This window comes from Solea senegalensis, linkage group LG17 (genome assembly GCF_019176455.1).
Source record: "Solea senegalensis isolate Sse05_10M linkage group LG17, IFAPA_SoseM_1, whole genome shotgun sequence".
In the NCBI taxonomy this organism is placed as follows: domain Eukaryota; kingdom Metazoa; phylum Chordata; class Actinopteri; order Pleuronectiformes; family Soleidae; genus Solea; species Solea senegalensis.
In genome coordinates this window covers 7,626,417-7,654,118 of record NC_058037.1, presented here as the reverse complement: position 1 = coordinate 7,654,118, position 27,702 = coordinate 7,626,417, and the positions used below count along the sequence as shown (strand labels likewise).

Here is a 27,702-nt window from a genome sequence, read left to right as displayed (position 1 = left end):
TAGTAAACAAAAGCAACTAGCACTGTAAGCAATATACACAATTAATACAGTAGATAAAATAAATAGTGACTGTAGCAGCTGGGATGCTGTTTCACTTCTCCCATTTGGCCAGGTTAAATGGGTTTGCCTTCAAAATTGCAATATCTGTCTTTCACGTAAACATTAAATGCACAATGTGTGTTCAGTGTCAGTAACTGCTGAGCCCTCTTCACGCCAATTATCCGGCTTGGTAAGAATAAAGAGTTTTGCCCTTTGACTCCAGTAATCATTCTGCTGTGTTTTTTAAATTCATGCTCTGCAGTGAACAGTAGCGCACCCACACACAGGCGCACATGGACAGTCAGACACCTCCGATGCCAGACAATGCTGCAGAGTCATGATGTAATTAGACTTGTTAATTGGAAATGAGCCTTTCGCCACCTGCGGCAGTGAGAGTGTGAGTTTGTGGTCATCGCCACAGAAATGGGCCTGTTAATTGTTTTGCTTTCCAGGCATCCATGGTGCGGCAAGAATGTTACAGTACAATCTCAAGTTACACCTCAGACTGCTAAACCTGCTTGCATAAAGGGACATTGTGGTCAGTTTGCGAGGTTTATTTTCATTAAATTCACACTCATCTACGTTATATATATATATAAAAAAAAACTCATTATCACATTGAAACCCCACGACAAGCAGGGAGATAAGGAACATCTGGTTAGACAGGAGAATTATTTTACATCAAAAAACAAAGACGACGCAAAGAACGCTTTGATAGTTTCAGAAGGTGAGTGGCAGAAATGTCATTATGATTTAATGCAGCCCCCTCCTCCCACCCCTACGGCTTTTCTTTAACAACATCGGCATTTCTGACAACTTTCCTGCTCCATTCTCTGCACAGGAGAAGAATCCCCCTGAATATAAATAATGCCTGACTCAGAATACATTTCTTTATGCTGCTAATCCAATTTCCTAGACGCCTTGAATGCTGAGAACGCTCTCATGCATTCATTTTCCAAGGCTGATCAAAGATTCTTAGCAGCTAATTAATCATTTAAAGAAGCAAATTATATTTGATGGTCAGATCATGATTTGCAAAAAACAAGCGGTTCACAGTCTGAACCAATGATGTTTCATTTCCAGACAGATATGGATTTCATAATGGATAAACACAGACTCACTGTCTGCTTCATTCCCTCTAATGGAAAAAATCTGTTGACGCTTCCTGTTTTTGTAATTCTAAAACAATATTACAAACTAGTCATTATAGCTGCACTGTAAACACAAAAAAGCAGATACTTCCGATCTGAGAAAATATAAAGTTTAAATACAATTTTTCATCAATAGAGCAACTCTATGTGGCTCTTTCTCCTACAATCTTTGCAAAACTGAATTGACCACAGATAGCCTTGAATTTCAGTTTCAAACATTAAGATTTCTTTTAGATAAATGGCGTTGAATCGTTTATATAAATAAATCTTTTAGTGGAGTGATAGAAAAACAACATATTTATTCGTTACAAAAGTATATCGATCATTTCCTCTGCTGCTCCATCTTTGTGGGCCCTGTGATTGACTGCATGTGCTCTCCATATCGCCTACATAGGCTCCATTGATGGATTTCCTCCATCAACTTTCTTTACATTTAACATACTTTTATGAGGCAACATAGAATCATTCCCGCCTGCACGGATCCATGTGTTTCCAGTTGAAACTGCATATTCCGACTTTGGCTCAGGCTGTGCGTGTGCAACCATACACTGTGCAGTATCTCAAGTGATTTGATTTTAAAATACTTCCATAGACCCAAACGGAGGTTCATTTATTGAACGCCGCTGCCTCAGACTTTGCATTTCTCCATTTCACACCCCGTCAGGCATTTACTCAGAATCACTCACTTTTTGCAACATTTGCAAAATGCAAAGATTTGCACAGAAACTTTAAGTTGTTTTGTGGAGGCACTTAAACAACGTGGAACTGACACACTTGGCACAGTGCAAACTACTAGGATCAGCGTTTCATGTTTCCCACTGCTGTACACTGACCATAAAACAACAGCACTAGCACAGCTGGAAAGTGAACCCGGCATTGAATTGCAAAGTACAACCAGGTTGATACGTATATATAGCCTAAAGTAAATAATAGATAGACTGAAGTTGATCGATACTCTGTGGGAGTGAGTTAAAGAACCAAGAGAAGAAGTTTCTGTTTTCACATACAGTCCTTGCTGTTCACTAACTCCTACATAACTTAAAAAAAACTCTACTGCAATGGACACAAACTCTTGCAGGGAAGGAGAAGGTATTTATTTAACAATCTTTGGTCTTTTTTACTCTCTGCCTCTACATATTATACAGGAAATAAATCCACCACCAGGAGGACGAAATGACAGCACGACTCATAGAGGTGGTTTGTTTTTGCCGTTGCCCCCTGAGCCCAATTATTGTTGTTTACTGGCTCCAGATTTTGTCACATATAGGCTACAGTAGAGGGCACGAACAACAGTACACTGCAGAATCACTGACACTCTAGATAAGTGATCGCATAGTAACCCGTGAAAGAGAACAATTTTTTACCATGTCTTCACAAATAGTGGACTACGATACATTTATTCAGATAAACCATTGACGTTCATTTTCTCCATTGGGTTTTTACATTACAACAGACAAAGTTCTCAAAGTTTTGTGTAACGGTGTTAATTCCCTTTAAAGATAAAATACAACTTTACTTTTTCGACGTCACAATATTTACACCCATGTTGCAAAACCCCAATGGGCTGTTTTTTTTTATCTTCCACCGCAGATACAGACACACTACAATTTTGTTAATTGTGCAGTAACAATGGCCCATTGTCATTCCCTTTTCTTCTTGTGTTGCCTCTTCATAATGGCCGCCAGTAAGTGTTGAGTTGCACTGAGCACCCAAGCTGCTCACCCTCATCTTTACCCTTTTGTGATTTGTGACTCACGCTGTTAAATGTGAGCCCATCATCATCAAAAAGTCCCACAGAGCTTGCTCCATCATTGAACATGATACTCATTCCATAAAACCCAGATCTCATAAAGGAAGCAGCACTTGTACAGTGTTTTTTTTTTTTTTTTAAATCAAACTCGTACCTGCTGGCTCAGATTAGGCTCCCTCATCTGTGTGACAAATTAATACACAACATTGCCCACGGTCTCACATGCTGCCATGGCTAAAAGACACTTCAGAAATGATGTAGAATGTGATCTCCGATAGAAACAGCTATGTTTCCTGCTATTAACTGTTTTACCAATGCTTTTTAGAATGCATATATTTAAGATGTACACTGCTTACCACGATATGAATCATCTGGATAAAACTTGATGATTCATATCAGCTCAGTTAATATATGTTAAGCTGCTTCTATTGTCTTTTTCAGCAATGTTTTAAATTTTTTGAACTACATAGAAATGAAACCCTGACACCTCAACATTAAATGAGTCAGTTGAAAGGTAAAGGTTGACCACATTCACACGTCTAATTCTAACTTCTAATAATAAAAATGATAAGTGTGAAACATTCAATGTTAAATACATTTTATATCCTTAAATGCTGAATAAATTTCCCTCCTTTGAAAAAAAAAGTACCATTAGCTTTTCATTGCATCTATTGGTGCAACTATGTGTGTAAATGTGTGCGTATGTAAACATGGTTCTTGGCACATTATTGCTTACTTTCAGAATGACTTGTGTCTCATGAAAATCAATAATTAAAAGGGTCACTGTGACGCCGTGTCTGTTTTTGCAGGAGTTTTAACTTCATGCTGCTTAGATTCCTGCTGAGGTTCGATAGCATCGTCGGGCTATAGAGGAAATGGCGGGATGTCACCGAACGCTAATGACCGTGATAAAGTTCCTCTGCCATAATGGATTGATAGAGATGTCAATCAAAGTGTGAATACATGCCCACACAGTCCTGCGGGGATAACTAATCAAGCAAGCAAGAGAAATCTATGTGAGTAGACCATAGATACACAGCGTGGAGGCAGTACATTACAGCATCGACATCAAACTAGTGATTCTGATTCATGATTCTGCTGTCGTTTTTGGCAGTTAGCATTTGCAATGTAGCACGTCTGCCTTCTTCTTCTGTCTCCTCCACACAGTTTCAACTGCATTTTACAGCAGTTAGTGTCCCTTTACTTCTCATTTTGAACACCTTGAAAAGATCCTCTCTCTGAGTCTGTTCCTAACTTTATGTAACTCCTTCTTCTTGTCTTTGCCTGACCGCATCACATTGCTCAATGTGTGCTCTCGGAGAAGTGGTTAGGAAAGCAGAAAGCACATTGATTTTGGGCAATTTGTATCCAGCCAGAGAGAGCTCTGTTGATTTTCATTCTCGCCATCTAATCTGGGGTTGATTTACAACTAGGATGTAAAGTGAATGTAATTGCCAGCACTTAACTAACAGGTAAGACGGCAAAAACAGCAGTGCTCTGCACACTGCAAGGCCAGCAGCAAAAAAGACAGTGGAGCAGTGATGAGGATTTGACCTGAGGAAAGCTACCCATGGTGGTTGCCTCTCTTACCTCTGGAAGGAAATGTCCGGGACTCTTTTATTTGACAGGACTCTTTTCGAGAACTCTTACAGCTTCACACTCCTGACATCAACCAGGCAGTTGCTCTTGCACATACAGTTAGATTAAAATCTTTTGGAACAGTTAACCTTTTATATGAAAGCTTTCCAGATGCAAGAACTATTTTTTTATTATACAATGTGCAATTACAATAAAAACAAATGTTGGTTACATTCAAACTATTGTCAGAGGTGTTCACACAAAGCTGATTGAGCCGAACAGCTCAACACGACTCTCTCTGTGTTTGTCAGAATAACAGTGTTTGGATCTCATGTTGCTTGCCAGATTCCCGCTCTGCACACAGGAAGTGATTAATATTATGTGAAGACAGACAATGAGAAACACACAAAAGGGCCCACGAAAACTCTCAGACGTGTGTTTGCTGAAAAAAACAATTCGTTCAGCAGTTTTGATGGAATAAAGTGTCTTGTCCCTGCCCATCCCTGATCTGCTGCTGTACACACACACACACACACACACACCCTCAACCAGCTTTGATTATTTATTTGACAGAGCAATGAAACAGAATAACATCAACCAAATCACCAAATGTTTACACACTTTTGTAATGCATTTATTGACCATGTTTATTCGGCTTATTTATGTGTGTGATTTATTGGTTTACATTTGTATTTGTATTGTAATGTAAGGTTGTTTTTAACGTGACATAGAAATAAACTGTAACTTTAAACCCTGATGTGCTGCTGTGTACACACAAACACACCCTCAACCCCAGGTTTGATTATTTTGTTTTACATCAACAAAATCACTTAAATCATCATTAAATGTATTTATTTGTGATTCATTTGTTGTTTCCATTTGTATTTGTATTGTATTTTTTTTTTTTAATGTGTCAAAGAAATCAACTTTTAACTTTAACCCCTGATGTCCTCTCTGGATGCTGTGAGCGGTGTTGCGAGGCTGCAGGTGCATGCAGTTGCGGCCAGTGGCTGGTAGGAGGCACTGTAGGGCTTGTGTGCAAGTAAGTGAAAGGGGAGGAGCAGCATCGGGGAGTAAAGTGGCCACACGGTGTGCCAGTCTGTCCAGGCAATCGCTTCTACATCTCCGATCCTCCGCCGCCGCGCTGCGAGCGCAGAGAGAGACGCGTCTGCCAAGTCCAGTCCTGGCCACTCCACTTGGTGACGTGCAGCGCGGAGCAGAGCCAGGCCACAGAGAGAGAAGCCCGCAGCCGCCACCAACACAACCGCTGTTCCTCCTGCTGTAAAATGCAACAACAGTCTGTGCGGGATAAAGACAGCATTCACACTTAAGCGGCGTCGCAGCGAAACAAGGACAAACGCCGGGGGACAGGAGCAGCGAGCGGCCGGGTAGGTGAACGCACAGCTCGGTCAGCGTGGGTGCGACCTGTCACTGCTCGTGTGTGTGATTTTTAACGTGCTTTGTGTCGCTCAGGAGTTTTACACGGCGCACGAACACTTGTCCTATCACGAATGAATGAGAGGAGCATCATCAGTCTCCCCTGGACCACAGCCAGTCAAATGGTGTTTGTGTGTGCGGCGCGCACCTTTTTGCGCAAGCGCTCCCAACTTCACGTCCCAGAGATTGTGTGAGAAACTGGGGCAGTGTAGTGAAGTAGAGGTAAAGGTCAGCGGGGGTTACGTCTCTCTGATAACATCTCGGTATTTAACTTAATCCACTTGTTCCTGTCGAACATGTTGTGCCACAGCAGTGAAAGTGTTTGGTAAATGTTTTTAAACTTGCGGTTTCTCTAAAATGGACACATCCATTGGGCTAAATGTTGGGAAATGACAGTTTCAATTTTCAATTTTCTTTCCCATTGTGTCTTAAAGTTCTATTAGATGCTCTAAAATCCAATTAGTATGTTCTACAGACGTATACAACTTGGAGCCTTCACAGTGCAAGTCTCATCCTCCAGTCAACAAAGCATTACTCATCACAAGTCCCATGTGTTGTTACTGTGAATTGCTGCAGCCTTGGTTGTGAACCACAGAGCACTGCTGTGTCTCTGTGTGTGTGTATGTGTGTCAGAGTGACACTGCCTCTCTCTCACAGAAAGTTATTGATGGATACTGAAATTTAGAAATGCTCTCACTCCTCCATGAACGCCACTGTTTTCACTGAAGTTGTTATCAGTCTTCTTATTTAATCTGTAGTCTGTAGATTGAGCATGATTTACGATCAACTCTCATCCCCGAAAAAAACCCCGCTTGTCAATTCTGTTTACGGGCCCTGGCTTAAACATGTGTTACTGTCATTTAAATGGACACACAGGCAACTACACACTGTTCCTACATGGACGTGCTCTGGTGTTGTTACTGTATTAATGGGCCGAGCACGTGGTGCAGGAGCAGGGACACACTTCCCCGCTGATGACATTTTAAAACCTAGCAGGGTATCGTGAATCAAGGCAGGGATTAAGGGCTTTAGTCCTAGTCATCCCTGAACAGGCAGGGAGCTCTGTACTCCATGAAGTAAGACAATGCATTTGCCTCAGAGCCGGGTCCATTTAGCAGGGGTCTTCTCGCCTCATCTGCTGCGTGTGAAGGAGTACTGTCTCTGCATATTTAAAAAAAAAAAAAGAAAAAGAAAAGAAAAACAGTCACAGGAGGTGGATGATTATGCAGCAGCATATACTACTGAGTTGTATATGTGTGCATATAGATATATAAATATATATATATATATGAATGCCACTGCCACAGTGCCTCATTGTCAGGCGAGGCACAGCGCCATGGTTTCTCTAGTTTGTCACAAGCTTCTTTACTGTAAATTCAATCAGGGATAATCCTTCTATATCAAATGTGACTGGGAAACGGCTTTGGCCGGAGGAATTCATTTAGAAATTACCTCCAGGCATTTATCCTATTAGTAAAGGCCAAGTGAAAAACAACCATTGTTATGGGCCAGTAAGGTACAATACTGTGAGCTCAAGGTTGTTTATGTAATTTTTTAAATTTCATTCTATTGCCCCCCCCCCCGCCCCCGCCCCCAAAAAAAGGAGAGAATAGAGGAAGAGTAATTTGATTGCTGTGTATACTGGGCAGTACGGTCGTGCGGCACAAAAACAGTCCAGGTGAAAGTATCTACAGTGTTGGAGTTGTCATTTTGACCTCAGTTAATGCCCCGCAGTTGGATAAAAAAGACCAGAAAGCAGAGGCTTTGCCAGGTTTGCCAAGCAACAAGACCACAGAGAGCCGGGCTCTCAGTGTTTTTGATGTAACAGCAGTCAGATAAACGCGATGGTGCCTCAGCTGCTGTTCGAAAGCACCGTGGAAAAGATGGAGGCATTTCCACTTTGTGAGAGAAAACCGCAATCTAGAAAAAGAAGACACAGCAAATGTTCTGTATGTTCTGTGCCACTTTAAAATGCAATATGCATGAGAGTAAAGCAGCTAATATTTTGATGTTATCCCATGCGGTAATGCTCCATCTAAGGCGTCTCAAACTCGCAGCCCGAGGGCAATCCAATGGATTTCATGTGGCCCTCCGAGCGATGTCAAGTTCTAATGAGTTATTCATGTTTGTTGTTTATAGCGAATAGATTCATTTTGCATCATAAATACGTTTTTTTTTTATTATGAACTATATAAAGTATATCGTTGCATATGAAAACAAGACACTTTTATTTTGAAATCCTGTGAACTATTGAGACAAAGATTGTTATTGCAACATCATGATGGAATATTTTTATATCATATTAAGTTCATATCCCCCACCACTACTGAATAGTTGCCTTTTTCCCCCAGAATTTGGGCTATTTTTTTGTCTCCTGACGAGACTAGATGCTCAGTGGCCCAAAGGTCATTTGAATTTGAGACCTCTGCTCTATCTTGTTTTAAATTATACAACACCAGTGTTTCCCCCTTTATTCAGTCTGCAGCGGTTTGTCTTGTCACTGCTGCTCGATGAATGAACAATGCGCCATCACTAATATCACTAATGGCATAACAACACCACTGCTAAAAAAGGTTGGTAATATTGTTGTGAAGCTTGACTTCAAGCATTATACAGCAACTGAAGCCGCTATTGAACTCATCACAGTGAGATATTTTACCCAAATCGTTCAACACTAGTATTAATATGTGAATGTAGCCATCAATTACACTGACGCTGAAATTAAAACAGAGATTAAGCAGTTTGTGACTTTGCCAGACAAGGAACTTTGTCTGTTTTTGTAATCACATTTAAAATGCATGCTCCAGCAGATTTTTAATTAAAGTTCATAGGCTGTAAGTGCAGTGGTCAATGGCCTTTCAGAGCGCACAGCAGTGAAGTGCAAACGCTTCTTGTAATTCCTGTTTTGTCCATCACTCACCGAGCTCAAAGACTCTTTGCTGTTGCAAAGGTAATAATCGTATAAATGCAAAGAGCAGCTCCTGCACACACCGCTGTCTCACACTCAGTTTTTAATTAATTGAGAGATCCAAGTGTATTGTCTTTTTTGAGGCGAAGCTTTCCAGTAGATGGCGGGAAAAAGGAAACTCTGCCTCCATTTGCACAAATTCAATATGTGTGAATCAGCAGGTAAGACGAGCTGTGGTGTTGTGATCAAATTCTTATTATCACTTTTCAATATTTGCATCTTTGGATGAACTGAACTGGCTCCGGTTTCATGGAAACTGAGACATTTCCTCCGGCGTCGGAGAAGAATAATGCACTTATTTGTGGCACTTAATCACAAGAACAAACTAACAGCCGCTCACACTTGAATTGGATGATTTTGAAATGCATTAATCGCATAACTCTGAAGTCACTTTTATCCACGGCGAGAGATGGAGAGGTTAGAGCCTCATATCGTCGCCTGTGAGATAATTGCTGCTTAGATGAGCAAGAAGAGCCTCATTGTTTTTATTTATTGTAAAATAAGTGTGTTTGTAATGGAAATATGCTTCTTTCTGTGTCTGCGGTGAGTTAACGAGAAAACAAATGAGCGTGTAACTTAGCTCAGTCCTGTAACACCTTATGTTGTTTTTTGATTTTCACACATACACACTAGATAAACCAGGTTAACTAATGCACTGAGCTAAGTTGGCGGTAGCTTTATTTCTATTGTACAATCACAACTGAAAGATCTCTGTCAGTCTTTGTATCTAATGTTTGTCAAGAAAGCAAATAGTTAGGTTTGACCATGAATTTTGAAGTCCAGTTTTCCAGAGTGTTCCACTCTTGGTTTACAGTGATGTACTGCTTATCATCATATTTTATTGTTTGCCTCTGGAGGTAAACTTAAAATTATTGCCACTGGCTGATTATATTTAATTATTCAGCCGAGTATTATGCATGTAAGTCCGTCTGATAGATGCTGCTGAGTGCACCAAAACTCCATTTATTTAATTTATTTGAAAACCTGTAGCTTTTCTGATGACCGGTTTCGTGTACTTAGGGTTTATTATAATAAATTGCACTGCATTATGGGCACAAAATGCAGATGGGAAAGGACAGGAAAATGGCTGTCGACCTTATTTACCAAAACCCGTTGTTTTCGTCTGATGAGAATCCCTCGTTTCAATTCCTTTAGTAAGCATTGCATACAGCCCATGGTAGCAAATTTGCTACAGCCACATAAGTGGTGCACACAGGAAGCTGAGTGCTGCGTGCTTATCAAGGCACTTTTCTTTTTTTTAAGTGTTCATGCTGATGTGGTGAGAGTGGCAGGTAAATGACAGCAGGACCCAACTTAGATTATCTCTACCTATTGGAGACAACAGCCGGATCCAGGCTTTACCTGCGGCCCGCAGTCACTTAATCGTTCTCTAGTGGCACCAAACCAAGAAAAATGTCAGTCATTTTTTTGGGGGGGGGCCACTCTCTGACTGATCACGGTGGGATTCGGGATGTCGTGGCGATATTTGTCAGCGTATCAAAGGTAACAAGCCTGGTAGGGAAAGATCTGAGAGCCGCTTTGATACCAAGATGATGAAGGAGTTGAGACAAAGCGGACGGGGACAATCTTTGTGCATTTATTAAGTTTTTCTTTTCAAAAATTGCACCTGCGAATCATATCTGTCATCGTCGCAGATTTGAAATCCCTATTTAAAAAAATCTATTCCTGTGGTTATTCAATAAGCGTCTATTGAGAGACGTCGACGCTGATGTTCACGATCATCTGTAAAATTGAACACTTTCTCGGATTTAAAAAATAAAAAGAACTTATTCCTCACTTTCAAAGGATAAAGGGATAAATGGCCATGTTTAAAAATATATATTATTACAGCCTTGACGCTTCTCTTGTTGGGTCTGTGGTTGAGTGGCATCTTTGCTTGAATGTGAATATGTTTTGATCAGAGGCTCGGGCGTAATACACGTGGTGATGTGCATGGGGCAGAAGTCCATGAACAAGTGCAGTGTTCCCGTGCTCTTTAGAGATCAGTGAGCAAGCTGCCCTTTTGAACACAGTCTCTGACGGCCAGTGACGCTGGTGTCATATTTCTAAAAAGCTTGCAGTTTTCTCGTTAAGAGACCTAAATGGTCTCAACCTTCTCCATCCACAGAGATTGTTGTCATTATCAGTTTATCTGTAGTCCATTTTCTGGATTCATTATTTGGTCCATAAAAAAGTAATGAGGTGTTTCTCAGACCTCAAAATGACATCCATAATAGTGACATTCACTTATTTATTCTTATCTATTCTGAAACATATGAAATGTCAATAGTGTTTAGCCATTACATCCTTATTGAATACCTGAAGCTTGTTGACTGTTTTATGAATTACCATTAAAAAAACAATGTCTATTGTTTGACTACCTTACAATACATGTGCAATAGTAACAAGTAGTTTTATTTAGGTATGGCTTGATAGCACTTTTTTGAGTTTGATACCAATGCCAGTGTCAGGGCATTATTGTAATTCTGCACCTTTTTAAACTACTAAGCTGTTAACAACTTACTTGTGCTGATGCATTTATCACCTGCAGCCTTTTCAAGCTACAAAGTTACAAAGACATCATTCTCCAGCTGTGTAAGAAATATTCATTTCCCATAAAGGAGAAGAAATAAACAGCCCACAACATGACTCAACTTTTTACATTTTTACAGTCTGTGCACGACATTTATAGGAGTTTTGGAGTTTGAGTTTTTTATTTTTATCTTTCCAATATCTGGGCAGCGCCATACCCAAGCGGAAAGAGAACTTGGCTTGTGACCGAAGGGTTGCCGTTTCAAGCCTCCACCAGGTCAAGGGCTGGTTTACCTAATCCCCCATTGTTAATTGGACGCTCTAATTTGATCCTAGCCACAAGGGGTCACTTCCAGTATACTCAGTGTCCCAAGCCCAAATAAATGATGCTCTTTATAGCAGATTTGTTATCCATCATGTGTTTTGGATCCATTAACTTAAAAAAAGCAAAACCAGCTCCTGATTAACATAGCCTGTCCTCTTAACCAGCACTATACTGTCACACATACATGTCACATTAGTTCATATAAGTTCAGAGCAACACGTGTGCTGTCGTTGCCTGGAGTCCATCAGCCGTGCTTCCTAGGAAGAAGTGCTGCGCCGCGTCGCCTGACAAAACACTGGAACTCATTAGACCCTGAGTGTGCAAGCTGACAACCGAGAGCCAGGGCCAAAGGCCATATTTATGAGATCAAAGAACCAATTCCAAAAGTAGCAGTGGCTTTAACCCAGTGTCACTTCACATGGTGTTTGGGAATATGTGATTTCCTCTAAAAAAATAGCCTTCTTTAGCTTATCTGGAGGAAAATGAAAGCTATTACCTTAAAAGTATTGCCCACAGAAAAAACCTTATACTTTGGGGGATAGGGTTTAGGGATTTAGTTTTGGCCCCCAATACACTGTGCTGCTTCTACTAAATGTACTCAGTACTGTATATACAGTACAATGAGCTCTTCATATAGACAGAGGGCCCCACATGATGACGCTGCAAGTTTGGCGGCAGAGAGTTGGGAAGAGGGTGGACATTGAATACTCCACTCTTTGAAAACGCCAGAGCTATTGTTTCTGTTCTGTTGTTCTTTATACTCCCATTAAACCCGGCTACAGGAGTATTTCTGCTCTGCGGCTATCTGACAGCCACAGCTCCCTTGGCATCTCCTTTATGAACCTTAGTCATTTTAATAAGGTGTATTTTACTATGTTATCTCTACTTTTGAATAAACACCATCTATAATAAAATGCAATATCTATTCCAGGCATGTCTGGCCTGTTAAATATGCAGAATGTAGCAGACATTGTTTGAGAGCGCGCGCCGGCCCTTCGAAGGACATGGATGCATTATGTAATCATTTATTTGAAATTGAATAATTGAATCTGCCGCGAGGAGAAGCGTCGCTTAAAGAGTGGCCTGCTGGAACAGGTTCTGAGGTGGAATGTCGGACTTGAACCAGCTCCGGCTGCTCGAGGTGAACCAGACTTCAAATTACTTTTAAGAGGAAAACAAATTTCACCGGTCACTGCAGCCACTTGAACTCATCTCCCCTTGCCTTTTTTTCTCTGAACCATGGGAAATTATAATATACCTTCCTACCTGAGCTGGGCTACTGTTATCTGAGTGGCACACTACTGTAAATAATAGCAGCATTAGTAGCTGTTGTGTTGCAGTAATTATGTCGTGAATTTGCCTTAATTGTGACATTTGATAAGTATTTGATATCAAGCAGGTGACCATTACACACTATAAGAAATAACCAGGGGCAACTGCCGTCATGTCACTGCCTCTTCACGAAAGAACTTTGCGTTCTTTCACGCAAAGTTATCCGCTCATTCTGCAACTGTAAAACTCTAAATCATTCATCTCCAGCGAGGAATGAATATGTAAATAGTTCACAGCTAATGGAAGTATACATAAGGACGACTTGCAGCATCGTCTGATTTGCATACTCCAACAGTGCAAGTTTAAAGGTGGCTTTTGAGTTAAGAGGATTCATAAATCATGTGTTTGCAGGAGGTGTAATGTGCATCTGTAATATCATCCTATTTACAACCAGTTTGCCTGAGCCCGGAGGTGGAATCTTTGGAGGAATTTACAGTTTATAGACGCTGTTTTGTTCCACAATGGTCTGTCGGGGTGTCCAGCAAGTATGAATGAGAAGTATCAGCTTATCAGGCTGAACAATTCTGATGAAATATCTAACTGTATAACATATCAGATTTGATTTGCATGATAACTCTTTTTGAGTCGATCTTAAGTTCAAGATTTAGTGTTTGATAGATTTTAAACCAGCGACGGAGCCTTGTCACATGATACGCAATCAACATATTAACTTTAATACAGTAATGCAAGAAGCAAAACTTAAAGACAATTATTTTATTAGTTGGCATAGAACATGGAACAATTAACCATAGTATTTGAAATGTTGCTTTTTGCATGGTTTTGAATTGTGAGTTCGTTTTGAAAAGGGTTTCAGTGTGTCACCCAAATACGGAAACAAGATTTTTACAGTCATTATTAGAAATCAGAAAGTCAAGTAAACTTCTGCTTGGAAAGTCATAAAGGGAAGTGATTTCAGCTCAGACACACAGCCATTTGACAGTGATAAAACTGACCATAATGTTAATATGACTTCAGCTTTAGGTACTGTCAAGACACCTTTTGTCAGTGTTCGCTGCCTGTGGGCCTTGGTGTAATTTTATAGCTTTTCCAGAACAGACATTTCAATGTCTAAAGCATTTGCATGATAGGCATATCCTCCGCTTCTCCCCAGGACATGAATTTGTTGCTGCTGACAAAGAAGCTTCTTAGAATTTGCAATTTAAGAATTGTTCCTTTGCTTGGTTTCTTTCTCCTTTGCAGTCATGTTGAATTTTGCAACAATACCTTCACACGGAAATTAATCGTCCACTCGAAAACAGCTCCAGCAGCCTCTCGAGAGTGGAGCCAATGTGATGGCGGCCAAGTTTTATTATTAATGGCGTCTCTCTATCTCTCAGGCCCCAATTGGTCTTTGCTGATTGCTGAGCATTCTGATTAAGAAACGACATTAAAAATTGATTTATTATGCTTCCATGTGTTTTTCACACTTAGATAACTGGTTCAATCAATTGAAAATTACATTTATGATTTATTGCTGGGTTTCATCGTGACAAGTTTACAATAATTGGCGTGGTAGAACTTCTGTGCATCCTTTGAGTGAGAGTGAGCAGCTTCTTGTGGGAGATAAATGGAAGTGAGCGATCAGCATTAACAATTTATTAACGCTGAAGGGCAACACAACAATTCCACAAGGCTTTATTGTACACTATCCAGATCCTAAAAGAAGAGGATGACGTTTTTCAAACGGTCGCAGTATTTGTCATTCGTGTTTGACTTAGACTGCACGATTTTCATTATGGATAATGTGGAGGGAGTTGATAAAAAAAGAAGAGGAGTCAAAATATAAATGTGTAATGAGAAGTCAATTAGGTAGGTAATGATCTCTCTTTGGAGTTAATTGGAAACATCACTGATTTCATTTCAAAGAAAACTATTTTGCTACAGGGGTTTGAAATTGTTTTACTTTTTATATATATATATCAAAGTGTGTGGCACAAATGTTAGATTTCTTATTGTGTCATAAAATACAGTAAGTGGTTGCAGTAGAATATAATGTACGATATGTAACATTTATTGCAACTTCAGAGGAAATATTTCCCCGTGTTGTCACAGTTGGACATATTCTCACTTTTAATGCCGTCTCACTTAGGATTATTTTGGTGCTGTTACATAAACAGCCACATGTCCGACCCGCTCTTTCAGACTCGCTCTCTCTGCAACAGCAGATGCTTTTCAGCTCCATAAAGTGATGGTGGAAACAATTGGTTTTAGACCAGGAAGCTGCTGTCTTTTATCATCCTCCCGAGGAAGACTTGGCGAGGGAGCTGTTTCCATTCCTGCGAAATCATCACAATGGAAATCCGACATTTTAAGAATGAAGAAACACGTCTTCATCCACTGTCTATGAAGAAAAGAAACGCAGTCTGAATTCTGTCCTATAGACTGTAGAGTCTGACACGAGTCAGCAAAATGTAATGAATGAGCAATCAATAACTTTTTGCTTTTTGGAAAGGTTCGCCCGTCTGCCTTGCCTCAGACTTATAAGTCTATTCTTAGAACTGTCTATATCATCATTTTATTATTGTAAAGGAGGAAAGATGCTTCCATTTTAGTGATTTATTAAAGATTATTCTTGGTTGGCAGTGTTATTTTAGAGAAGTGGTAAGAGGAAAGAGAATACCATGTACGAGTTCAAACGCTAATGGTTGTCTTACTAATTGCCTATCATAATCACAGCCTGCTAAAAGAATTCATCCCTGCAGTGCTGCATGGGATTTAGGAAGAAAAAAATAAAGCGAGAAGATGAGAAAGAGGCACTATAAAACATATTCTAACAACAGATGTATTCTAATTTCCACTTTTTTTTTTTTTTTTCTCTCTGTAGCCTTCATCTACTTCTACTTAAGTATGAAATTGCCTGCATTTCCCAGAGTGACTTTGTAAAACCCCCAAAGAGGTTCATGAGAGCACCTGAGAAATTCAGCTGAGTTGAATGTGTCACTGGAGAGAAAAAGTTGAAGTACTCACAGAGGTCTTTCTCACTAAATAACTTGCGGAATTCACAGCATGTAAAAATCCACATGGGTGTTTTGGTTTCTGGTTTAGGGAGGAATTGCTTTCTGAGGGCCCTCCAGAGCTGATCTCCTCCTGATCTGTGATAGATCTCTGTCTGCACAGTTGAGTTAAGAAAGAAACCCTCTTGCTATTTGCTCGTGGGAGGACTCTGCAGCACAGATTTATCAGGGGGTTGAAATGCCCCCGTATATTTGTTCTGCGGTACATTTGTACTGACAGAAAACACGCCAGCAAGTCGTCGGCGTCATGCACAATCGAAGCAGGTTGAACGCTCAGTCGCTGCTTTGCCACATTAGTGCTTATTCCTTTTAATTTGCTGTGATTAAGTCATAATTCAAAACGATAATGGTCCCTTTTCTTTTTGGACCTGTCCCTGACAAGTCACGTCTTTGTGTGCGCGTTAACACACACAATGAGCAAGATGTTGGTGTCTTCCATTGGCTGCCACAGTGAAGTCGTCACATGACGGCTGTTCTCACCAACACCAGCGCCATTGTTTCCTCTGACAATGAGGACCTTTGAAGTGTCATCTCGAAAGAAAAGTCTCTCCGCTGTTGTCGCGTTAAAAGCAGCGGAGTCTTTAATTTTGCATATATTTATAGTAATTATTTTATTGCCCTGAGAGCTTATTCATCTACAGCCATATGCTTCCAGTTTGACCTTTACCGCTGCTGAATTATCTGCCGTTGACCTCTATCGCTCTCTCAGGACAGTTGGAGAGTTATTGATAGTTTTTCCTCCGTCGTCTCTGTGGAGTCGTTTATCTGTACTCCAGACCAAAGATTACACTAATAAATCTCTTGATGCACTCTGTTCCACACTTGAATGGGTTGGGAGGTTCTTTTTTCCCCTCACCATTCTTTTGAGTGAAGGCATGCCTGGCTTTCCGTCATTAACAGATGGCACACATGAGAATATTAGTATCAGATTTATAGACATTTCATTTCGTTTTCTGCTTTAAAGGCCCGTCATATTCACAAGCTGTTATTGTTTCTGCAGGTGTAGACGGCAACACTCAAAAGATCTAATTTGTCTGTGATGAGCATCCCCATTCACCAGAGACCAAAGGTACGGTAAGATATGAAAAGCTCATTATCTTATGTCCCTATAAACATTTTATTATGCCACTGACAAGACACAGCTGGATACAAAAGAACAATAAAATAAGAATCAGCCATATATTGCCTCATCATCTCCACTTTCCCACAGAAAGTAGAATAATAAATTGTGCCGCGATGTAACCTGACCAATTCCACCATTGTAATCTTAATGCGCAGCACTTGATCCTTTGATACAGCTGACTGTGCATAAGTGTAGGTGTTCGGTGGTGTTGGCCTGCTTTAGTTGGGGGTTGATGGTCTAGAATCATTTGATATATGGCGTCATTAATTCTGCCTGACTTCCCCGCTGTGTCCAGAAAATGAACTATGTCTCTCTTTGTTTCTCCACCCTGCAAAGATTTCGAAATCCTGCCGGCAAGCAAATCCAAATCGGTCTCCAAGCAATTACGGGGTTAGAGAGTCTGATCTCGGGTCATTAGGAGATAGGATTACTCCTGGACTGCAGGACCCCAGGAATGTACAGACCCTCTGGTGGTCTGCTCAACACTGATGAAATAGAATTGAATTAATGGGGTTGCCCACTGTGAGGACTGATTAGAACAACATTCTCACTTTGATCCCTCAGCGAGGTGACCGGGCACCGGCGTCACAGACATACGGGGGGGGGGTTTGGCTTTTCAATATGTGTGTGTGTATTAGTGCGTGTGCGCCCGTCCTGGTTCGGTGCGTCACTGATGAACAGGACTCTTACTCTGCGCTCTCTTCGCCGGGGTTCAGCCCTCACTGGTGGAGGTGCAGGTGTAAAATTCAAATTTTTATTTTTGTCGTGTCGTGCAAAGCCTGTGGTCTGAAGCTCCGCTAGTCCACGCGGAGTTCAGCGCTCACTGTTTGGCATATTAACTGGACTGCTGTGTACGTTTTAAATGGCTCCTCTGAGATTACACCGGCAGCTCGAGCCATAGGAGCTGCATTTAATGTGATTGTGAAGGCCGTTGTCAGTCGGCCACAGTTTAAAAGCAACTCCACGCATAAACGCAGGCTTGTTTCAGTTGACCACTGCTATTTTAGACTACCCGTTGATTATATAAATAATCCTTTATTTTTTGGACCGCAGTCTGTAAACCCCACCACTGACTCCATGCAGCAATTGCCCAGCTGTGTGGAGATGAGGACAAACTCTATTCAGAAGAATTATTTATGTGTTGTCACCCTACTGTCCAAGCAGCCACAGTCAGCCTGAAGCCTTCTAATGTGGTTTTTCTGTTTTAGCATATTCCCAGTTTGTCGCCCACAAGCTGCTACAATCTGTCGGCTAATTCTACCTCAAAAACAACCAGTTTTTCCCAGTTTGTGACTTCGATTTATTGTGGCATGACTTTAAGAGTTTCAGCTGAATATAACGAAAAACAAAAACAACATTTAAAGCATCTGATTTTGTATATTAGCCTCAGTGAATTTTACAAAAACATCTACTATTTGCTACTGCACGATAAGTAGCCATCCATCCACTAATCAAAAACCTCTTTATGGGATACCATAAACTGGTTACCCACTGGCTACAAGGTGTCACTATCCGTCTCTGTACACCCATAAACTTTGGACCCGTCAGGGGTTTTTCCATTAGTTGGTGTGACTGTTGTCGCTCTAAACAAAATGCACTGCATTTAGCTCGGAGTAGCCGACACAGACCTTTCAGCATTTTTACTGCCAGGCAGTCTCGGTGTGGTGAGTTCTGTCGTTCTCATTTCAACTTAAGAGCGCGTTACTCAGAATTGGGTTTAAAAACTCCACAGACATTGCTGGTGTCACTGTGGCCAAAATCCTGGATGTGAACAAGAAAGAAAACAAAAAACAGACGGGCATCCTTTTAGTGTCAATTGATCAGAAATGCTTCACTGCCTGTAGAGTCACTTCAATTCAACTTGGAACACAACACTTCGGTTTGTTTTTTTTATCCATCTGCGGAGGTAATGGTCATCATCACCCTTGTTGTGCCGTTTACGTTCCAGACGGTGAGCTGGAGCTGTTTGTCAGAACCATTCTCCAGGCCACCTTGAGTAATGATAGATGACAAGCGTCGGTAAAGGAGGAAAACAAGTCTTCTGGTTGCACGCAGAGCCGCTCAGACGATGGTGCCACCAGCTGACAGCCTGCTGCACTAGATATAGAGGGAAGGTAAGGGGGTGTGTTGGTGAGTTAAAGACTAGATACGACTCAGCAACTAATGAGACCGTAAGCTACATCTCCCAGTAAATTATAGTGGGGTCTTTTCTGTCAGAATACTAATCACCTTTTTAGGAGCTGAACAAGAATTTCACAATTGTGCTTGTGTGCAGGATTTTCTTTGACATTGGACGGAGCATTAAACCTGCCGTGTGGAACGTTTTGCCTCCACCTGGCAGCGTGTGTAGTTAAACAAACCATTTCCTACAACGAGGATAATCTGTCCTTACTGTCAATCACTTTTTTTTGTCCTTCATAATCCTCCTTTCTGTTTTTTTTATAACAACTTTTTCTTAGCACTGCGTCTCATGATTATTCAATGAGTTGTTTCGTCCATAAAGTATCAAAGAAATGTTGAGCAGTGTTTCCCAATACTCAAAATGAGGATGCTTCCAAATGTCTTGTTTTGTCCACAAACCAAAAATGATGTAGTTGTTGTGATATCTTTGTTATATGGAGATTTCATTGTAGTACTGTGAGATACAGAGAGATTGACCAGACTATGCAGAGTTTACTGAAGAGTTTCCTTCTACGGCTACTTGATCACTTAGAGTTGATGACTGTGTTGGACAAAAGCAAAAAAAACCAAAAAAACTTCATGGGTCATAACAAAAACATTCTACACTGGACCCATGTGATGCATGAAACAATAAACATCCTTCAGTTATTTCACACATGCATGTATATCACACCATGCTGTGGCCTAATGAAAGGAAGTGTGATATCAATTCTTTCCAGTTATGTAACAACGTAACACTGAATTTTGCGTAGGCAGTGTTTTTTTTTTTTTTGGCAATACCTGAATTATATACTGTAAATGTATAAACATTGTGAATTCATAATCTGAAGAAGAATTGCTACAAATTGTACCTGTGCACATGTTGCCCGTTGTTTTAACACAGGTAAATGGATACAGCAGAAGACGCCGTGTGTAATGTCAAATGCTCTTTTTAAACCAACATTATTAACACAGGGAGTCTTCACCTGCTGACGGGGGTGGGGGAGGGGGGGGTGGTGGACCTTGAGAAAGCCATTTATCTTGATGGAGCATGGCCAAGTATTTAGCTGCACGGACAGAAAATTATGGAGGTAGTTCTGGACAAAGATATGCTCAAAGCAGAAAAGTAATGTTGCTAATGACTTGACCTCTCACACTGGCCACCATGAGCTGTGTGTTTGATACTGTCTTTGCTGCTGAGAGCAATCAGGTGTACAGGTGGAAAGAAAGGAGAGGGAAGCGGCAAGCAAGGTCAGGCTTTTTAAAAGCCTCTCCCTTTGCCATTCATGAGACCACCTCTCGCTCCCACAGCACAGAACCCCGTGCTCTAATGATAACAATGGCTTCCTCCTTTGTCTCGGGCACTCAGGGCTCCCATTCACATGTCATTACTAGACCATAACACAGGCGGGACCCGAACGCACGTCCATAAACACGGACCTCCGCTTGCGCTGTCACACGTACCTGGTTATATTCATGTCACATAAACAGTGAGGCATTGTCTCCCGCACGCCCCTGGAGTGATTAAGACGTAAGGCACCGCGGGGGTCGGTTTGTGGTTAAAGGAGCATAGAATCCTTAGTGACTGTGGCTAACACACGCGCGCGCGCACGCACACACAAACATGCAGACACATGCACAGCAGGGGTTTGGCATGCCATCTTATCCAGGCCATTGAGGCTAATATCTGTGAATGGGGCATGCTGGCACTTTGAGCAATACTATCACTGTTGTCTCTTTCTTTCCTCTCAAGTGCCCTGAGGGACTTCACAGCATATACACATCATAAGAGAGATAGAAAGTATGAAACTCCTTTAACTCTGTAGTGCCCTCACTCAAGAGAAGAGACTAGAATGAGGACAATACTCCCACATTTAAGATCATGTTTTGTTCAGAAGATAATATGTCTCCACTTTGCAGTTACAAAAAAAAGGCACAGGGGTTTCTCCATGTCATAATCTTGTACACTGTTATTTCACTTTAATCAGTTTATACGCTCCTTTGTGCAGAATAGCACATTGTCCGAGAATTGGCTACAAAAAGCCCATTTAATTTATCACAGCTTCATTATAAGCTTTCAAACACGAAAAGAAGCCCAACATTATAACTAGTCTAAACTTTCACTAAGAAAAAGCAACAGTTTAAAACTTCTTTTTGTGAAATCAAAATAGTTACAGCGATATTGAGCTGAATATGAATGACAACGCGTGACTAATCCTTGTTTTCAACATTGCCAGTAGTAATATATATTATCAGGTTGTATGTCATCCACTGAAACACAAAACACATCATTTTATTCTTATTTTGAAAGTGACAATTCGGCTGAGGAATGTGATTTGAAACATGGCGACATTAAAAAAAAGAAAAACTTTTCAGAACCACCTGCTGTTTGTCTGTCCATCTGTTCCTCCTGCCGTATTCCTCGTTGCCAAACGTCCATTTTTCTCACTGTGGTGACAATGTCCTGCAGCCTGATGCCATCAAGCAGCAGGCTCCGCCGTCTCAGGGCAAACACTGTAATTGTCAAGTTCAGCTGTCTTACTTAATGATATCTACACCTGAGTGCCCCCATGTGCTCGGCCTTCATGCAAGTGATGCCATATTGATTTTTATGCTGGTTCCTTTGCTACAGAGACACATTATGACATGTACCATATCAAATTTTAGTGTGTGCCAGTTGCCATGCAGTTGTACGTTGGTTATCACAGCAGGTCTGGTATATTGTTTCATTTAATGGCTCAAGCAGAGGAGAGTTATAGGTCATTTCATGTTTGCAGAACGTGGCGGGATGTTTGGTCCCACGTTTTCACATCTGGCCGGTGAGATATTGTTTTATTTCGCTGTAACCACAGTCACATTGATGCCGTGTTGTCAGTATTTCAGTGCAGTTCCTGAGATGGAGATAAAAACGTACGCTTATGGGCTGTTATTTCTTCCTTTGTTGCTTGACGAGGTTGTCTGAGCATTTAAGATTTAGATTTTTAATTTTCAGCGGAACTCGAAGTGTTTGGTGAGATGCAAATGTGATTCCCTCTCCATTGTTGCCTCGTGCAGCTACAGCTTCCTGTGAATACCTGCTCTCCACCCTCTCTAGCTCCTGTTAGATTTACAAAGATACATCAGAGAGGAACTGCTTCCATGCCTGGTGTCAAACCCTCCTGAACCTTGTGATATTCCGTGGTCAGTGAGTCTGCCTGGAATTTTGCCTTGAAGTATTTGCAAGTACCATTTGCCAAATTCTTATTTGGATGTCTCCCTAATGTTGACATAAGCCTTAATGGCCATCTGCAGTGTGCAACTCATTATGGCACACGTCTCTGTCTGTACATATTGTTGGAGAAGTCTCTGATGTTTGATGGTGTTTTCCACTGCTGTTCGTAAGCGTGACGAAGGTGCCAAAATGCACGAGGCACAGGAAAAAACACTACAAGTGCATTTTCCATTTAACCGGGGACATGAGAGGCTGGTGCCATTTATCTGAATGGTTATTGCTGAATTCTTTCAGCGGAGATGGCAGAGCTAATAAAGACATTAAGCAGCTGAGCGATTACTGGCATGCTACAGGTCATTTGCAGTTATGCGTTAAGCCGAGGCTCTTGAACTAAAGGTTTGCTCTTCGTCTTGTCTCTGGCCTTAATGATATTGACGGGAAGCTTTGTCAGTTATCGCGCCTCTTGATATTCAGGTTGCACATGTGGTGGACATGCAGGACTATTAAAAAGGGCTCCATGTGCAGTTTTATTGACAGGGGCACAGATGTCAAAAAGATTCTATAGAGGCTCAACAGAGGTTAACACATACCTGTGAACGTGCATTCCTGCAACATATGTGTGTCATCTTCTGCACAAATGGCAGAAAAAATCCTCAAAATCCCAAGACTTTAAATAACTTAATTCATAATCCATAGCATGTCATATTATATTGTCACGGCACGTGTTGTGAATTGAGTTGTGATACTTATGTAAAAAGTTGTGCATATAAAAAAGTTTGGGAACAGAGAAACCGAGCCTTACACTATGCGATGAGTACCTGGCTTGGCTTGCTGTCTGAAGTGTACTTCACATATCAGCGAGCAGGTGTTCCTGGCCATGGAGAGCATTTGAAAAGGAGGCTTTCATTGTCTAATGTCTATACATACTGACCTTCTTTTGCTCGGCTTGCTGATGAAAGACAAGCTCGTACCAGCGAGTGTCATCTAAATACCTCATCGGACAGGTGTTACTTCAGAGGCGCCACCTACAGATTTCATTTAATGTATTGATAAGAGTCTCTTGACAACACGGTGCAGTTTAAAAGCGTCCAATGTGCATTTACCCGAGTCCATCACAAACCTTTTCACTGTAATCGTATCTCGTTGTGTCACTTATGTGCTACTTGGTTGTTTTTGTGTAAATTGTGGTCTGTCTGTCTACATTTTTGTCAAACTTGCATCCACCCACCAGTGTAATTGATGTAAATTTGATTTGCATGTACGGTTGGTGGGGCATGTTAACGCAGCCGTATCATAATATGGTTTTTATGAGATTTTCCATAATCTTGTTTTCTGTGCGTTTGTTGCTGCACGTGTCTTTCTCTCTTTTGTGGCTAAGAAGTTTGTCACATGATCAGAAAGGTCACACGTTCGTCCTTTTCCACCTTTTCAGGCAGTGTTTGTATATCCATACGCGTGTTTTCATTGCAGTTTTAAGAAATAAATACATAAATTTAAACCAAATGAAGGGGCCGCATGGTTGGTGTAGTGGTTAGCACTCTTGCCTTTGCAGCAAGAAGACCTGGGTTTGCGACCCGGTCGGAACAAAGGCCTTTCTGCATGGAGTGTGCAAAACATGCAATATGGGGATTAGGTAAATTGGTCACCCTAAACTGGTGAACGGTCCAGGGTGTACCCCACCTATCGCCCTATGTCAGATGAGATTGGCACAGCTCCCCCTGTGACCCTCATGTGCAGGATAAAGCGGTAGAAGATGGATGGATGGATGGATGGATGACCAATTTAAATGTCTGAACTATCAAGAATAATGAGCTTATTATAGGAACATAAAGAAACAAGTGGTGAGATGAAGCAAAACAAAAATCAAATCACATTTTTAAATTTACTGAGCTTCGTCGGAAACCACATACTTTACTTTCAATTTCCTTGGGAGTGAGTTAACTGTAATGTCCAGCCTCCATCTTCATCGCACCATGGGAAAAGTTTTTGGTTTGCCTTACTTCACCCGAAATACATTCGTCTCCTTCAACCCCATGGCAAAAACATGGAGCACCTTTTGAAGGTAGAAGTTATATTTCCCTATCAACACTGTGGAATTTGAGTTTTGACATGCCTGGAGTGATTTCTGCACATGCATGCAAAGAGCCGACAGGGTCACCGACCTGTCTACCCACCTAACCCCCCCCGTTGCAATGTCATATTTCGTCCATGGACTCTTCCTTTTTTTTTAAAAAAAGTTTAAAAAAAATCTCTCTACCTGTTCAACCACTTCAGGGCTGAGAGGGCCTCTTGTTTTGGTTGTGAAAAATCAATAGCCATTACAGAAGAGAAAAAGGCGAAGAAAGAGACGAAGAAAGAGAACACGCATGAGAGGGAGGGAGACAGACTCCTATCCCTGTCAGTCTGACCCTGCCTGACGGCTGTCATCTCCCTTAATTGCTTTGCTAATATCATCCCCACTCAGCCTGGAACTAGGTCAGAGAGGCCCCTCTGCTGGAGCTGACTTGAGGCTGTCCATCTTCATGGCTTCTCCCTCACTCTGCTCTTTTTTGTTGTTTCCCCTTAAGGGCTCATCTCAATTAGACCAAAAAAACATACAGCGAGAATGTGAGAAAGATGCATTGTTTTGCAAGATGACCTGGGTTTTCATTAATCCAATCAGAAAATGTTTTTTTTTCTTTCCCAGCAGTAGATAATCATTAATGCGCAATGCTCTATTCTGGGATGGGAAATAGGCTCGCCAGAATTAACCTTTATATTTCCCTCAGGTGATGCAGGATCTGCTTTTTCTTTGTCTACCATCTTTGTGCTGTTAGCACCGTCAGGTCAGACTAATGCTTCTTAGTAAAAAAAGAAGATTGACATTGATAAATAAGGCAATTACCCAATTTGCTGTTTGTTTTGTTGGTCTCTGTAATTGAGAATTAAAGAATAATTCATTCCTTTCATGCATTTGCATACCACCCAGTGTTTCATCAAAACATGGCTAAACATGACAGAATGGACTCTAAATTAAATGCAATTGATGCAATAAGAATAAACTGTTACTGATGTGTTTTTTTTTTACCAGCGTAAAACAGTTCTTGGGATATTTAAAGTGGCTATCAATGATTTTTAAACATAACCATTTATTTAGAGGCAATAAAAATAGATTGCCTGTTTTACTGCGGAGGATGGTTACGATGATATGTTCAGAAATGAATGTAAAGCAAGTGCGACGGCAGACGTCAGTCATTATTAAATCTGAAACACAAAAGCTGAAACGTAGAAGAGCTCTGATAAATGCGAGAAGATGTAGCTTTCCAAAGATAAAATCTCTTTTTATTCTTTAACTCGTACAAAACAGCTTAATGAAGTCGAGAAGACTAACAGTTATTGCTGCCAACGCACCACAGTGTTCCGTCTTAAATCAGTCGGCGCTCTGGTTATTTTTTGCTATCGAGTTAGTTTGCATAACAAAACGTCCTCTGGGACGAAACCTGATTTTGCTTTTCAACTTTACTTGGCAAACCGTCACCTGGCTAAAGAAAACAGGCACAGTGGAAGTCTGCGTCTGCGGGAGAGGGAGAATATTATGTGAGTGTCAGGGATGAAGCACAGAGCAGCTGTTTTCTGCCTCAGGGAAAATGACATTGCTTTCAGTGTGGTTTTATTAGTCCGTTATGTTTCAAGGTATTTCTTTCCCATTTGTCCACTGTAGCTTGTATTTTTGCATACCTGTTTGACCTTTACAGAAAATAGCACTAAACCTCGCAGTTTCACCAAGGTTTAATACTTCAGTAGCCCTGTCAGGTTTTTTAAATAAAATATAAAATAGTCACTCTGCAGGTGTGTTTTCTACTTTGCTGTATCTACGATACAGAACGCAAAATACTTGTTCCTCCATTTTCACAACAAAACAACGTAAAGTCATTGTCTTATTTTCTGTACTTTTCTGATGGATTCAAATGATTCTGATTTGTGCACCCTCTGCTTGACCACATGCTTAGAACTTCAGACGGTCTGGTGTGCTTCTAGCCTGTGAACTCCCAAGATTGAACCGATTTTGGGTTGGATTGGAATTTATTGCTATTTTGAACAGGCGGTAACTAAAAAAAACTGCCCCAACAATCTAAAATATGTAACAATCAAGAAAGTTCATTATTGAGCGATCCATAGGAAAGAAGCAACATCTCTCACCGCTGACAGCTCGGTGCTTTTGTGTGCAGCTCTGTTGTTTACATCCACATTCATGGCTACAGGCAGCCATTTTAAACAAGGTAGTAAAGCACAGATGAGAGACAAGGGGCTAGTAATTGTGTCAGCGGCAGGGCTCTGAGCCAGGAACTGTCAAGACCTCATACTTCCACACCCCCCCACCCCCTTCTGGTTAATGGAGCATGTGAGGGCCAAGGTGTGCTCCGCTGGCCCCGGCCTAGGCTCTGTTCAAACGGCCTCCCGTCTTTCTGTGATAGGCACAGTGGACCAATAAGCCTAAGGTGGAGCAGCTGGAGAAAACATTAGTGTAAGACCCTTCCTGGAGGTTGCCATTTTCGCCTCACTGCCCCACATTTGCTCCCTCGGTAAGACACCTTTCCTCATGACCTACAATAGCAATAACCCGGTTTTGTGCCTCAAGTTCTTTTTCATGCAGTATAAATGTACATCTGATGTGGAGGTGTTGCATTCACACCTCCAGGTGCAAATGAGCATTTTTGAAGTTGTAGCAAACAGTCCACTGACCCTTCCCTGGTCGTCTTTGCCTAGACGACCAGGGACCAAAAACAACATCTCCATCCCGTGTTGGGCTGTAATCTTGTGCCTACTGGCTCACAATCCCAAATTCCAAACAAATCCTCTCTTAATGGTAAAGAGTGAAAGTCCAGCTGACATCCAAACTGTTTGGTTTGGAGGATCTCAGTAGCAAAATAGAAGCCGGTCCATTGGGAAGCACAGGGGCTGTTGTTTTTGAACTGCTATTGTTGGGAAGAGTGCCCAGATTTCACAGATCTGTGGTATTACTGTTCAAACCACATCCAGGCTTGGTTGTAATGAGCGTTTGGTCTCAGATACATTTCAAGTTCACCGTTTATCTGCTTTCTC

General features: G+C 41.2%; 1 protein-coding gene across 3 annotated transcripts in view; it reads left to right on the top strand.

Moving 5' to 3' along the window:
• Positions 1 to 5,609: 5,609 nt before the first annotated feature.
• Positions 5,610 to 27,702, top strand: part of LOC122783631 (kelch-like protein 29) — a 165,830-nt gene continuing 143,737 nt past the window's right edge. Inside the window, exons 1-2 of one of the 3 annotated variants that reach the window (XM_044048386.1) lie at positions 5,610 to 5,906; positions 17,127 to 17,195. The gene's annotated coding sequence lies outside the window, so the exon portion shown is untranslated. Of the gene's footprint in view, positions 5,907 to 17,126; positions 17,201 to 27,702 lie in introns of all 3 variants that reach the window. The other 2 variants (XM_044048387.1, XM_044048388.1) reach the window with 2 other exon arrangements.